The sequence below is a fragment of the Vombatus ursinus genome, unplaced genomic scaffold (genome assembly GCF_900497805.2).
Source record: "Vombatus ursinus unplaced genomic scaffold, bare-nosed wombat genome assembly UNPS02014941.1, whole genome shotgun sequence".
Taxonomy (NCBI): Eukaryota; Metazoa; Chordata; class Mammalia; order Diprotodontia; family Vombatidae; genus Vombatus; species Vombatus ursinus.
The window spans coordinates 1,894,156-1,906,842 of NW_020954719.1; the positions used below are offsets into that span (position 1 = coordinate 1,894,156).

The following is a 12,687-nucleotide window of genomic DNA, read 5'->3' on the forward strand; positions in this document are numbered from 1 at the left end:
TGTGCCACTGCTTTGCACATGTCCCATGGGCCCAGGCCTGACCATCATGAAAACTTCACTGTTCCCCTTGTCAGTGAGCTGGTTACAATAGAGACATACATACTCTGTCATGAGGATGGCTCCCGTGACCATTTCCAACTCCTCCTCTGGGGGCGGCTCTGAGGAGGCCCTGGGGAAGGGAGCTGGTAGCAAACTTTCATCACTGTCCGACCCTCCTTCTAACTCATGCTCCGAGCTAAGGTCCTCTTCTTTAGACTCATCCTCCACCTGTTTCTGCAGGAAGAGAATTTTTAGTAGCTGGAGGTCCCAATTAGCAACACTTCTTTCCACCACCAGCATGAGCAACCTCTTCACAAAGGCGTTGGTCTCTTCCAGGAGCCCTTGTGCCTGGGGGTGTATTTAGCTACAAGGTCACATTGGAGATTTGTCTACATTCTTAAAATCTAATTTAACTATTGGACAAACTCGCTGCTCTGGGTGCTGACGAGCCTTTCTAGGAAGCCAAATCGATACATCAGCTTGAGGAGCTGCTCAGCTGTCTCCTGGGGGTAGCAGGTCCTCATGGGGGCCGGTCCTGGGCAAGTCACTGAACCCCATTGCCTACCCAAAAAAAAAAAGGAAAATTGATCACTGATTAATGTGTGGGAAAAGGTACAAAGAAAAAAACCTTGTAAAATCTCTTTTGTAAACTTATAAGAATTTTTGGAATCATCTAGTCATAAATTTTTATAAACCCTGTGTGAGACCTTGCTATGTTGTAGAATTCCTACTGAGTAAATGGGATACAAATACTCCTTGCAAAAAAAGGGGTGTAATGTTGAAGCCTGCTTATAATGTAGAGTGAGTTTCATCTAAGGTTACATATATGTAAGTTAATTTGGAGGTTTACAACAATTGGCCAGTGCTGTTTTTCTGGAGATTTAAGTGAACTATCACATATTCACTATGTATGTGGGATTCCAGAATGTAATTATTTTCTTGATTTCTAGTGATATATTTTATACCAGGATGAATTTATACTCTAGGAGAAGACAAAGAAAGAAAAAGATACTATGTAAATTTTTAAAGGCCTGGTAAACATTATTATTGTGATAAGGCTAATTTAATTGGGTATTTTTTTTTTTACATATTCTTCACTTAGAAAAACTGAATCTCCCCCTTGTAAGCACTTTTGGTGAGAGGGGAGTAGTAATTAGGAATTTGTGATGATTAGGAATTTATTTTGTTTATGATACTTTGGGGATTTATTTATGATACTTGAAGATATTTTACACCAACTTAGTTTTGATAAATTCCAATTTTAAAGATTTATTTTTGCTTTAAAGTTGAATAATAGAGAGCTGTCAGTTTAGAGGTTTCCAACCAATTTATATCATGAAAGTTTAGTGATTATCTTTTTAATATCAGGACAAATTTTAAGCTATTTTTAAGAAAGAAAAATACTTTTAGAAAGAAATGCTTAAGTAAAAAATCTTTTGTGTATATGTTTAAGTAAAACATTTTTGTATGATTTTTAGGAGATCTGATGAATTTTATTTGTAAGAATAAGCTGCAAGTGGAAAAAAATCTTGCTATTTTAATCTGAATTTGTCCATTCCATGGCCAAAGCAAGAGTTAAATTAGTGTTTCAACTTGTCATATATGTAAGATTCAGATCCTGAAGTATCTCATTCTTTCAGAATGATATGAGTATAATTAGACAAAGGTAAAGAAGCTTGTAAAACGAAGATATGTATCTATTAAACTGTGACGTTAAAGTCAGGAACCTTTTTTGTTTTTGTTTTAAAGAATAATATCTCAGTATAGTCAATCGTGTTAATGGAGAGTAGTAACTTATGTGCTATCTTGTGTTACCTTAACGGAAAATCTGATTTTACTTATGTTTGTTTAATCAGGGATTAGAATCTGTATGTAGTACATGTCCTGGAATGCTTGCAAACTAGTTAAGAATCACCTTAAAGATGTTCCCATTATTTAAAGGGATTCTGGGAACAGTAATCTATGGTTATATCTATTTAAACATGGTTAATAACTGAACATGTTTTACTGTAGATAATATTTCATATAAGCCATTATCTGTATGCAATTTGGGATTATTATATTTACACATCCCATTCTAAGTCTTATTGTTCATTATTAAGCATCTTAAAGCAAAATCATTTGTGTAATGTTGAACTTGGGAATGAAAAAGCATCTACTTACCATGAGTACTAGTTATATCAGGATAAGTTGTGATTTTTCATGATGAATCTCTTACTGTTACCATTGTGAGATTATAATCAATACTTGTTAGCTAGGATATATGATCCTTGAGAGCTTAATCTACTTGAAGATTAAGAACTTGCTATTTAAAACTTTATGGGACTGTAACTGATATTATTCTGAGTCTGACTCCAGGTATAATCATCAAGGAATGCTGTTACCATGAACTGCATGTAGAGTTCCCATGGGAGAGGTTGGCAGAATGACACTGGGCATGGGTTGAGATAGATTATCCTGACTCAATTCCCCCAGTATTATATTTCCTCTTCAATGAAAATATCCCACCTGGCTGACTTTAAACCTGGTTCAATGAAATTGACTCTGGCCTGGAATTTGACATCAAGACAGGGGAACATTTTCCCTTATTGTGTAGCTGTGTCCTTGATTCTTCTTTTATAGCAAATTTCTATAATCATGTTAGGTGCTCAATATAAAAACAACTAAGAAGATCTTTTCAGGTATAAGATTTGAGCTATCTGATTTAGAATTTTAGTCCTTTCTATATTCCAAACAATTAAGTATTTAGCCTTGCCATCTGTTTATTAGTTTTATATTCCTGTGTAAGTTAAGGTCCTTCAGTTTCTCTTAATGGTATGGGGATAATTAGGCAAATGATGCAAAGACTTATGAAACCAAGATATAATATAATTTAGTGAGGTTAATATCATAACTGTTTCAGTTCTGTGTTAATGAAAAGAATAGCAGCACGATTAGTTATCTCAAGAGAAGAATGGCTTGTGGTCTATCTTATAAATGACTTAAAGAGAAATTCACTTTTACTAGGGGTTATTTATTTAAACATGACTAGAAGTTGAAAATGTTTTATTATAAACATCTCATGTAATAAATGCTGCTCTTAAATTATGTATTTATACATTCCATGCTAACATCTTTTTTGCAATTGAAGTTAATCTGACAACTTTTAAATGAATTCATTTTTGTATTAGAGTTGATCTTCTTATAAAAAAGTGTTCTGTTATTAATTCCTTAGCAGAATCTCATCCTCCCAATGCCAAGTATAAAAATTGGATTCTAATTTTAGATTTGTATCTCATTTTCTTTGATACAGCAACATCACAATTGGCTAACCTAAAAATCATAAATTCTGGTCTAAAAGGTTCTCAATTTGATTTTCTAATAATAGAGACATAAGGTTTGAGCCAACTTTGACAATTTGACCTGGTTACTGGCAAAGCAAAATTAAAATTGTGTTAAGACCAATTTTGTAGATTTTTTTTTAGCAAGAAAAGAAGACTGTACAAGTGACCCAAACCTAAGAAGCCAGTCAGCTGGAAACTGCTCTGAAGATCACAGATGGTGGTACTGAACCAGACAGCTGTATGAGATGAGACTTCTGAGCCTTAAATGGATGATTTCATTTTACTGTTTACTTTTTCCCTATGTACCTTTTATCTATAAAGTCTACTTAACAGAGGAGATGGCCCCCTTTGGTTTTGTCAATGCGATCAATCTCTTTTCTTTTTCCCCTTACAAGCCCCATAGTTAAGAACTCTTTATAAAGTGTTTGTAGTATCAATTAGTGACTCATTAAGGAGACTTTATCTCTCAATAGAATCAAATGGGGGAATGAAAGAAATGGTTATTTCTCTCTTGTATTAATAACTAATTATTGAATCAGGACCAAGTTTTTTTCTCTTTTTTACTTCTTCTTCCAGAAATCAACCAGTGTGGGAAAACTCTTTCAAAGACTTACCCAGACTAAAGATCTCATTCAAAAACAGTAAAAGAAATTCTAAGTTTAGGCTGAGAGATAGATTCTTGCTCATTGTGTTCATTCAGAAAGACCTGGGAAAATGTGAATTCTCCCTTTTGTCGGATAGGTGATATGGAAATTGATAAGTCTTTTTGACTAACATACGGGTGATCCAAATCACATACCCCAAAGAATCTCATTTTAATATAGCTTACCTCCCTTTAAAATATTCATTCTCTCTTACTGCTTGTTGACCAATCAGAGTTGATTGCCACCCTCTGGAACATCCACTCTTCCAAGGGTATAATAAACTGTGAGCCTACCACCATTGAGGGTCTTTGGTATTCAAAAGGGCCTCTTTCTATTAGTAAACATGGTAGCCTTATTAATAAAGTGATTAAATTACCTTGAAATTATGTCTCTCACACATAATTTAAAGGTCACATATTCAGTGACCAACCCCAATTACAGAGGTAATGAAACATGCTACCTATCTCTTGACTGAGAGGCCATGGAGTCAAGGTACAGAATCAGACATACATTTTTAGACATGTCAAACGTGGATTTATTTTCCTTGACTATACTTAAAGAGATGATTTTTATTTATTTTTTCAATGCAGGGTTTGGAGAGAGAACAGGGAGCTTCCATTGTATGTGAAAATGTTTTTTTTTTTAATTTTTGGTATTCATTAAATTTAGAATTTAAAAAATTTTTAAATCAATTAATTAATTTCTTTTTAGTTTTCAACATTCACTTCCACAAGATTTTGAGTTCCAAATTTTCTCCCCATCTTTTCCCTCCCCCCCACTCCAAGATGGCATGCATTCTGAATAGCTCTTCCCCCAATCTGCCCTCCCTTCTATCACCCCCTCCTCTTCTCTTATCCCCTTCCCCTTCTCATGAGTTACAAATATCATCTTTCTGTGTAGGAATGTAAACAGTTAAACTTTAATAAGTCCCTTATGATTTCTCTTTCCTGTTTACCTCTTTGTGCTTCTCTTGAATCTTGTATTTGAAAGTCAAATTTTCTATTCAGCTCTGGTCTTTCCATCAAGAATGCTTGAAAGTCCTCTTTCATTGAATGTCCATTTTTTCCCCTGAAGGATTACACTCAGTTTTGCTGGGTAAGTGATTCTTGGTTTTACTCCTAGCTCCTTTGGCCTCCAGAATATCATATTGCAAGGTCCCTTAATGTAAAAGCTGCTAAATCTTTTTGTTATCCTGATTGTGTTTCCACAATACTTGAATTATTTCTTTCTGGCTGCTTGCAATATTTTCTCCTTGACCTGGGAACTCTGGAATTTGGCTATAATATTCCTGGGAATTTTCCTTTGAGGATTTCTTTCAGGAGGTGATCAGTGTATTTTTTCAATTTCTATTTTTTATTCTCTGGTTCGAGAAAATCAAGACAGTTTTCCTTGATAATATCTTGAAAGATGATATGTAGGCTCTTTTTTTAATCATGGCTTTCAGGTAGTCCAATAATTTTAAAATTATCTCTCCTGGATCTATTTTCCAAGGTCAGTTGTTTTTCCAATGAGATATTTCACATTGTCTTCTATTTTTTCATTACTTTGGTTTTGTTTTATAATTTCTTGATTTCTCACAGTCATTAGCTTTCATTTGCTCCATTTTAATTTTTAAGGAATTATTTTCCTCAGTAAGCTTTTTTTTTCTTTTTGGTGAGGCAGTCAGGGTTAGGTGATTGAGGCCAAATTTGAACTCAGGTTGTCCTGACTCCAAGGCCAGAGCTGTATCCAAGGGGTCACTTTTTTTGGTTATAATAAGGTCCATATTTTCTTTTCCTATCAGGAGTTTGGTATCTTCACCTCTTTCAGATATCTCAAGAATTAATCCCTCAATATTGTGTTTTCTGTATTGTTGATCTGTTCTGTATATTTGTTCTCATCATGTTCTGTGTTCCTTATAAAATATGTTGGGTCTGTTAGTCCAAAAGTAAGTTTGACTATTATTGATAGAGAGGTTATAGAAGTCTTTAAAAATTTTTTTATGAAGGATCTATTCATTGACTTCCTTCTGGTTTCAGCCTTAAATATTTTGGGGGAGAAAGTTTAATTGGATCTCTCACAAAGCCTTCTATGAATTTGTCTTTTTGTCTATGTCCTCTTGCTATTTTATGAAGTATTAATTTTCATAATTTCCAACCATAATCTTTGCTTAAGATCTTGAAAATGAATTTATATTCTAACCAGGTACTGCTTTTTGCTTCTATCCATCTATTTGGCTAGGACATTAAGAGTTAGCTGGCTAAGATGGTTTCTATGTGGTTTTATCTTCCTCATGGTATTAACTAGATTTATATTGGTTATATTTTCTTAGGAAATGTTAATAGTCTGTATCCAAGTCCATCCTTTTATTTATTTTTCAATACAATAGAATGTGCTTACCATAAGCCTGGGGAGGCAAATTGATTTCCCTGACCGTAGCTCATCAATCTACCAGGATTTGCAATAGTTGACAATCCTGGGCACCTTCTGTTTTCTTCTTGTTTCTGTCCCTGTCTCTACTCAAGTCTAAGTCTGAACTCATTATTAAATCTAAATTCTCCATTCTTCCAAACTTCCCCTGTTTCTGTCAAAGGCATCATCATCCTTCCAGGGCCTGAGGTTCATAATGACATGTTACATGACAATACAATGACATGAAATAATGACACATAATTATTTTGTTCTTTTCACTCTCCCTTACTCCATGTATCCAATCAGTTGCTGTTTCTACATTCACAACATCTCTCATATACTACCCCTTCTCTCTTGCTTGCTTGACTTATTTTCTTTAAATTAAGAACTAGTGGAGAAATGTCTTCAAAGTCATATTAGCATATACTTATAAAAACAGACAATCTAAATAAAAGTATGTAGCTGAATCTTTCTTTGTTATAGATGGTTAAGTGTTATTATTGTTGTTCAGTCCTATCCAACTCTTCATGACCCCATAGACCATACTGTCCATGGTTTTGTTGTTATTTTCTTTTTTTGGCAAAGATAATGGAGTGGTTTGCCATTTCCTGCTCCCATAGATTTAGGCAGGAAGAGGTTAAATGACTTTGCCCACACAGAAAGTGTCTTAAGCTGCATTTGAACTCAGGTCTTCCTCAATCCAGGCCCAGTACTCTATCCATTGAGCCACCTAGCTGCCTTCAGATGGTCAAGTAAGTTGGTTTAAAATAAACAAGAAAAGGATAATAGTTTTCAGTTGTTCTGGATGCAAAGGAAAAAATACAAAATTTTAAATGATTTTAAATCTCTCGGTTATTTGTCCAGTAATCTGTAGACTATGCTGACTTGAAGCAGTTATATTAAATGGCTCATTGAAAAGCAGCATGTCTTTATTACCAAGTAGGTAATTTGCAAAACATTTGCGTAAATATTGAGCATGAGCAATAATTTATTTCCTCTATTATCACCTTGGAAATTAAATAAGACAATGCTTTAATTTTATGGATGAGATTGAAAATAAGTTTCTAATTTTCAGTCAAATTCATAATTTTCACATTACTTTTAGGGTCTTTATCATCATATGCAAAATAAGTATTTTACTTTTAAAATAATGGATATGAAATGTGGTTTTTCATTAGCATCACAAATAACTTATTGTTAGCCAATTTCCAGAATAATGAGTTCGAGACACCTTCTCCACCCCTCATATGCAATCTAGTAGGTATACATCTAAGACTATACCATTGCCTGGAGTATAGCTCACATAGTAGTCATATTTTTAAATAACCCATGTTGAGGTCACAGTAACCCCAAAGTCATCATACAGGATAACTACTCACATTTATATATGACAAATCATTACACTTTACACAGTGCTTTCTTCACAACAACCTTTTAAGAGAGGTAGTAACATTGTTATTATCTCTGTTTTGTTGAAGAGGAAGCAGAGATCCCAAGAAGTTAAGTGGTCCTGTCAAAATGAGAAGTTTCATTGCAGAGACACGTATGGTATAATGGAAAGAATACTAGCTTTGGAGTCAGGAAGAAAGACCTGGATTCAAATCTTGTCTCAGATACTCACTCATTAGCTGGGTGACACATTTATCAGAACAATATTCCAAATGCTGTTGTACTAATGATTACAAACAGGAAAAAATAAGGCTTTCTAGTCTCACTGGAGGCATGAAAGTAAAGGCAAGATGACTGTTTGTTAGAGATTTTATAAGGATTATTCATATTTCAGGTAAGAGTTCGATTAAATGGCCTTGGAGGTCCTTGCCAATTTGAGATGATATTATCTTATAATTGGAATACCTCAAAATTGACCTTTACTTAGATCCAAAAAGGGGAGAAACTGAAGCAAGAATGTAAAAGAGACTGTATACCCTAGATCTCTATAATTTGATCCTTGGGTACAATTTGGAGAATACCACCAAAAATATTTTGAAGTCACATCCCTATTTTATTCATTATAATTTTTCATCTTCTATCATCTTTGGCTTTTAGTATAAAGTATACAAAATAAAAATATACAGTATACAAATATAAAGTATACCAAATAAAAGTTATCCCATTGAAGATGTTAAGAAAATTAATAGAAAAAAAACAACACAGGAGCATTGACTCATGGAATCATAGAATTTTAAAGTTGGAAGAGACAGAATTCATCTAGTTCAACCTTTATTTTATAGTCGAGAAAACAGGTTTTTGAGAAGTGATTAACTTTTAGTATTTGTGTAATGGAATGACTCCTTATTGTTACACTTGCTTGAATATTGAGATAAAAGATAAGCAATTCCCTAGCATAAATCAGTTAGAATTGTACATTTAGTGCCTTGTTGATGTTCTGGTAATAGACCTTCAGTTAGCAAGGCTATCAACCTGCACCTTTGATTTAATCCATTAAATTTGTGACCATTGTCCTTCCAAATGAGTTCATTTATCTTGAGAAGTTTAGGATACAATTAAGTACCATGAACAACAAATCTCCTGAAGAGATTTCATTATTTGAATTACCTCTACAGATTTCCATTAGGTTGAAGCCAATTACCATATTTTACATAATTATAACTTTGAATAGTTCAAATCTGAATTCATGAGACTATCTCTGGGGATTCACACTAATTGGGTCCTGGATGTAGATGAAATTTGTTATGTAATCTCAACTAGACCCTCAAGGGTCTAACAAAGCAGTCTTCCCCAGTTGATTGGCTGATGTCTGAGACACTATTGAGTGTCAGGCCTGAAGTAAGGAAGACTCATCTTCCTAGTTCCAATCTGGCCTCAGACATTTACTAGCTGTGTGACTCTGGGCAAATCACTTAACCCTGTTTGCCTCAGTTTCCTCATCAGTAAAATGAGCTGGAGAAGAAAATGGTAAATCATTCCAGTATCTTTGCTAAGAAAACCCCAAATGGGATCACGAATTGTCAGACAACTCTTCAATTAAAAAAACAAAATGCTTTGTATAGTGCCATGTCTAGTCCGTGTACTTTAATTGTGCATTTGTTTCCCTTGTCTTCATTGCTATCATACGTTGCTTACCTAGGATGCTAGGAAAATTGCCCTTGTTTTAAAGTGCAGATATTTGTGTTTATGCTGTAGAATTATAGGTTTTAAGCTTATTCCAGCTGATTATGTTTTTGCTAGGGACTGCAAAAAGTTTTGGCTTAGGAGAAGAATGAAGTATCTATGCTCATTCAGGTTGGGCAGTATTCCTGAGTAACAGCCCTGTGACTTGTATGCTGGGTATGTGGAGGGAGACATGACTTCTGATTGAATGAGATAATGCTGAGCGGCAACACTTTGTACCTGTGTAAGTGGAAAAGAGATTTCTTGATGTGTAGGACTTCAAGAGAGGTAAATACAGAATTTAAATTTGTTATTGGAATGCTTTGAAGCCACAAGAATGTAAAAAAAAAAAAAGCCAACCTCCCCAAATGTCCTTATCCATTCAGAGCCTCCAATCCTAGAGAAGGCTAAGAGCAGAACAATGTCCTCTCTCCCTCCCATTGTTCTCTTCTTGGTGAAGCTGAAATCACATCTTGTTCTTAGAGTGAGAGCTCATTTACTTTTGTGTATTATTTGGTCTGTGCTAATCTGTATAACTTTTCTGATTTCTATTTACTTTTATTTTTATAAAGAAGTTTAATAGTTATTTGTGATGATCATTTGTATAAACACAGAACAGCAAGGTAAATATCCTCCCTTTGAGAGTAATCAGTTGTGTGACCCTGGGCAAATTACTTAACCTCTATCTGCCTCATTTCCTCAACTATAAAATGGGGATAATAATAATAGCATCTATCTCCCAGGGTTGTTGTGAGGTTCAAATGAGGTAACATAAAGTGCTTAGCACAATGCTTGCCACATAGTAGGCATTTAATAAATGCTTACTCCCTTTCCTTCACCTTTTCCCCTTGAGAGCAATCAGGAAAAGTGGTATTTATTCTGGATCCAATACCCCTAATATTTGAGTTGTGGTGGACAGATATTGTCAGGATCTCCATGCCAAAACCAACCCTCTCTTTTTACTATTAGGAGACACCCTAGGGCTAAGACTCAGTGAGCAAGCTGTGCCCTGAGCTTGGCATAACAACAATCCTTTGCATTCACTCTTTAGATGAACTCAACCACTGAAAAATCCCAACACACGTGATCTCTGAGCTCTGGCAAACACCTACAGGACCCATGTTTCGGTCATGAAGCCCTGCTATGAATCAAACTTGTCTCTTTGTTGCTGTTACCTTTCATTCTCAGGGCTGCAGCTCATCGCACAAGCCATTGGTATATGGATTGAGATTTGCCCACACTAAAGCAGATCTCCTACTAGAGGAGGCCTTGGCACATATGTCTACTTTCTCCCTCCAATGGAATAAAGAAAGTTTTTTGCTTATGCCCACTATTATCTCTTTGGTTTTATTTATTTATTTTTTAGAGTTAACTGTGGTTGTGATAACCTATGTGAGCTCTTTGGTAGAGTTAACAGCAGTTGCAAAAACCCTGTGATTTGTTGGTCATTTGTTTTCAGGGTTGACAATACTTTAGCCTAATACTCTCTTTTTTTTTGTTTTGTTTTAGGCAATTGGGGTTAAGTGACTTGGCCAGGGTCACACAGCTAGTAAGTGTCAAGTGTTTGGTCTGAGGCCAGATTTGAACTCAGGTCCTCCTGACTTTAAGGCCAGTACTCTATCCACTGCGCCATCTAGCTGCCCCTCCTAATATTCTCTTTTAGAGATACGTCAGGGCAGGTAACAAAACTACTATATTCTCCCTACAAAAGTCAATTGCTCCTTATTGAGGCAGAAATCACAGCCTCTCTTGGAAGAAGTTGGGCCAGATCCCAGAACAGATATCTATCCATACTACACATAAGCCAAGCTGTTCTTATAGTTGAGTAATCACATATATGTCCTGTGCTTGCATTTATTGCCTGTTCTGGGCTCAATCAGCGAACAGGCTATATGGGTTTTGAGGAACATTATAGGTGATGATTCCGTCCATAGAGACTGATTATCAAGTATAGCTCAATAGACCCCTTTTCTCACTCTGCTTACAGTTCCTGATATATCATTATTAGCATGTGTTTATTTATATATTACATGTACACATTCAAATCTTTATCCTAAAATGACTTTGCTCATTCAATAGAAGTATTGAGCAAATTCTTCTCACTTTAGTTCAGCTCCTACATCATTATGATCGAGAAGTTGTGGCAGATACCTGTTGTGCCATTTTCTACCTCATGGATGGTTCTAATGGCTGGATTGAAGTGGTTGTGAAAATGGGAGTTGATGCTATAGACAGTGAAAATTGTAGGGTCTGGTGAGTTATCAGTAGTTACTCCTTCCTTAATGGCTATAGGAAAAATTGTTTCTGGGACATATGAACAAACTCAGACTGTAATGGACTCACCCCCAAAACCAACATCCAGAAGGAGGCTGCATGGACAGTATCAAACATAATGGCTGGCTATCAGAACCAACCAAGTTGTTTATCATAGACAATTTCCTTACCTGGTTGGAATTTGGTCAAAGTGAGTCTCAAAGTCACAGTAAGGAGCTTTATGAGTGGTCATAAAATAGCCAAGTGGGGGAACAATTAACATTCTGAAATCTGTAATCAACCTTTTAACCGCAAAAGATAGAAAAATTATTTTGATTATTCTGGATGCAATTTCAAATATTATTCTGGCTGCTGAAAAACTTAGTGAATCTGAAAAACTGTGTATCCTAAATGAAGAATGTAGAAGACTAGACAGAATTTAAGCTGTTTAGTTCCATGAGAATGAAATATTCAATAAGGCTTCCTCATGTTTATTTTAAAAGCATTTCTTTGCAGAGAAAGATCAAAATGTTGTATGGGAATTTTCTTCTGTGATAGGGTCACTATCAAGATTCCCTCCCCTATGTAAATCAGGCTGTTAATTTTTTGTTGTTGTTGTTTTTTCCCTAAAAGGCAAGTAAGCTGTTCCCAAGATTTCATTGACTCAGAGGCCTAAGGCTCAAGCCACATTTTCATTGATGCAGCTTCACTATATTGTCATGGCTTTCTGGTCATCTAAAGGCATGAAAAGTCAAGAGTCAGGGCTCTTCAGACTTGGAAGATGTCCCAAGACTGTTCATGTCACCAGTGAACAAGTCTCCTTCTATCAATTCACAGAGTATTTGTCCTACTTCAAGCTCTTGTCATTTGGAATTGTAACAGTTTCCTGATTGTTTTTCATGCTTCTAGTCTCCTTTCATTTATCC

General features: G+C 35.2%; 1 pseudogene; it reads left to right on the top strand.

Moving 5' to 3' along the window:
• Positions 1-561: 561 nt before the first annotated feature.
• Positions 562-12,363, top strand: LOC114029698 (annotated as a pseudogene).
• The last annotated feature ends 324 nt before the right edge of the window (positions 12,364-12,687 follow it).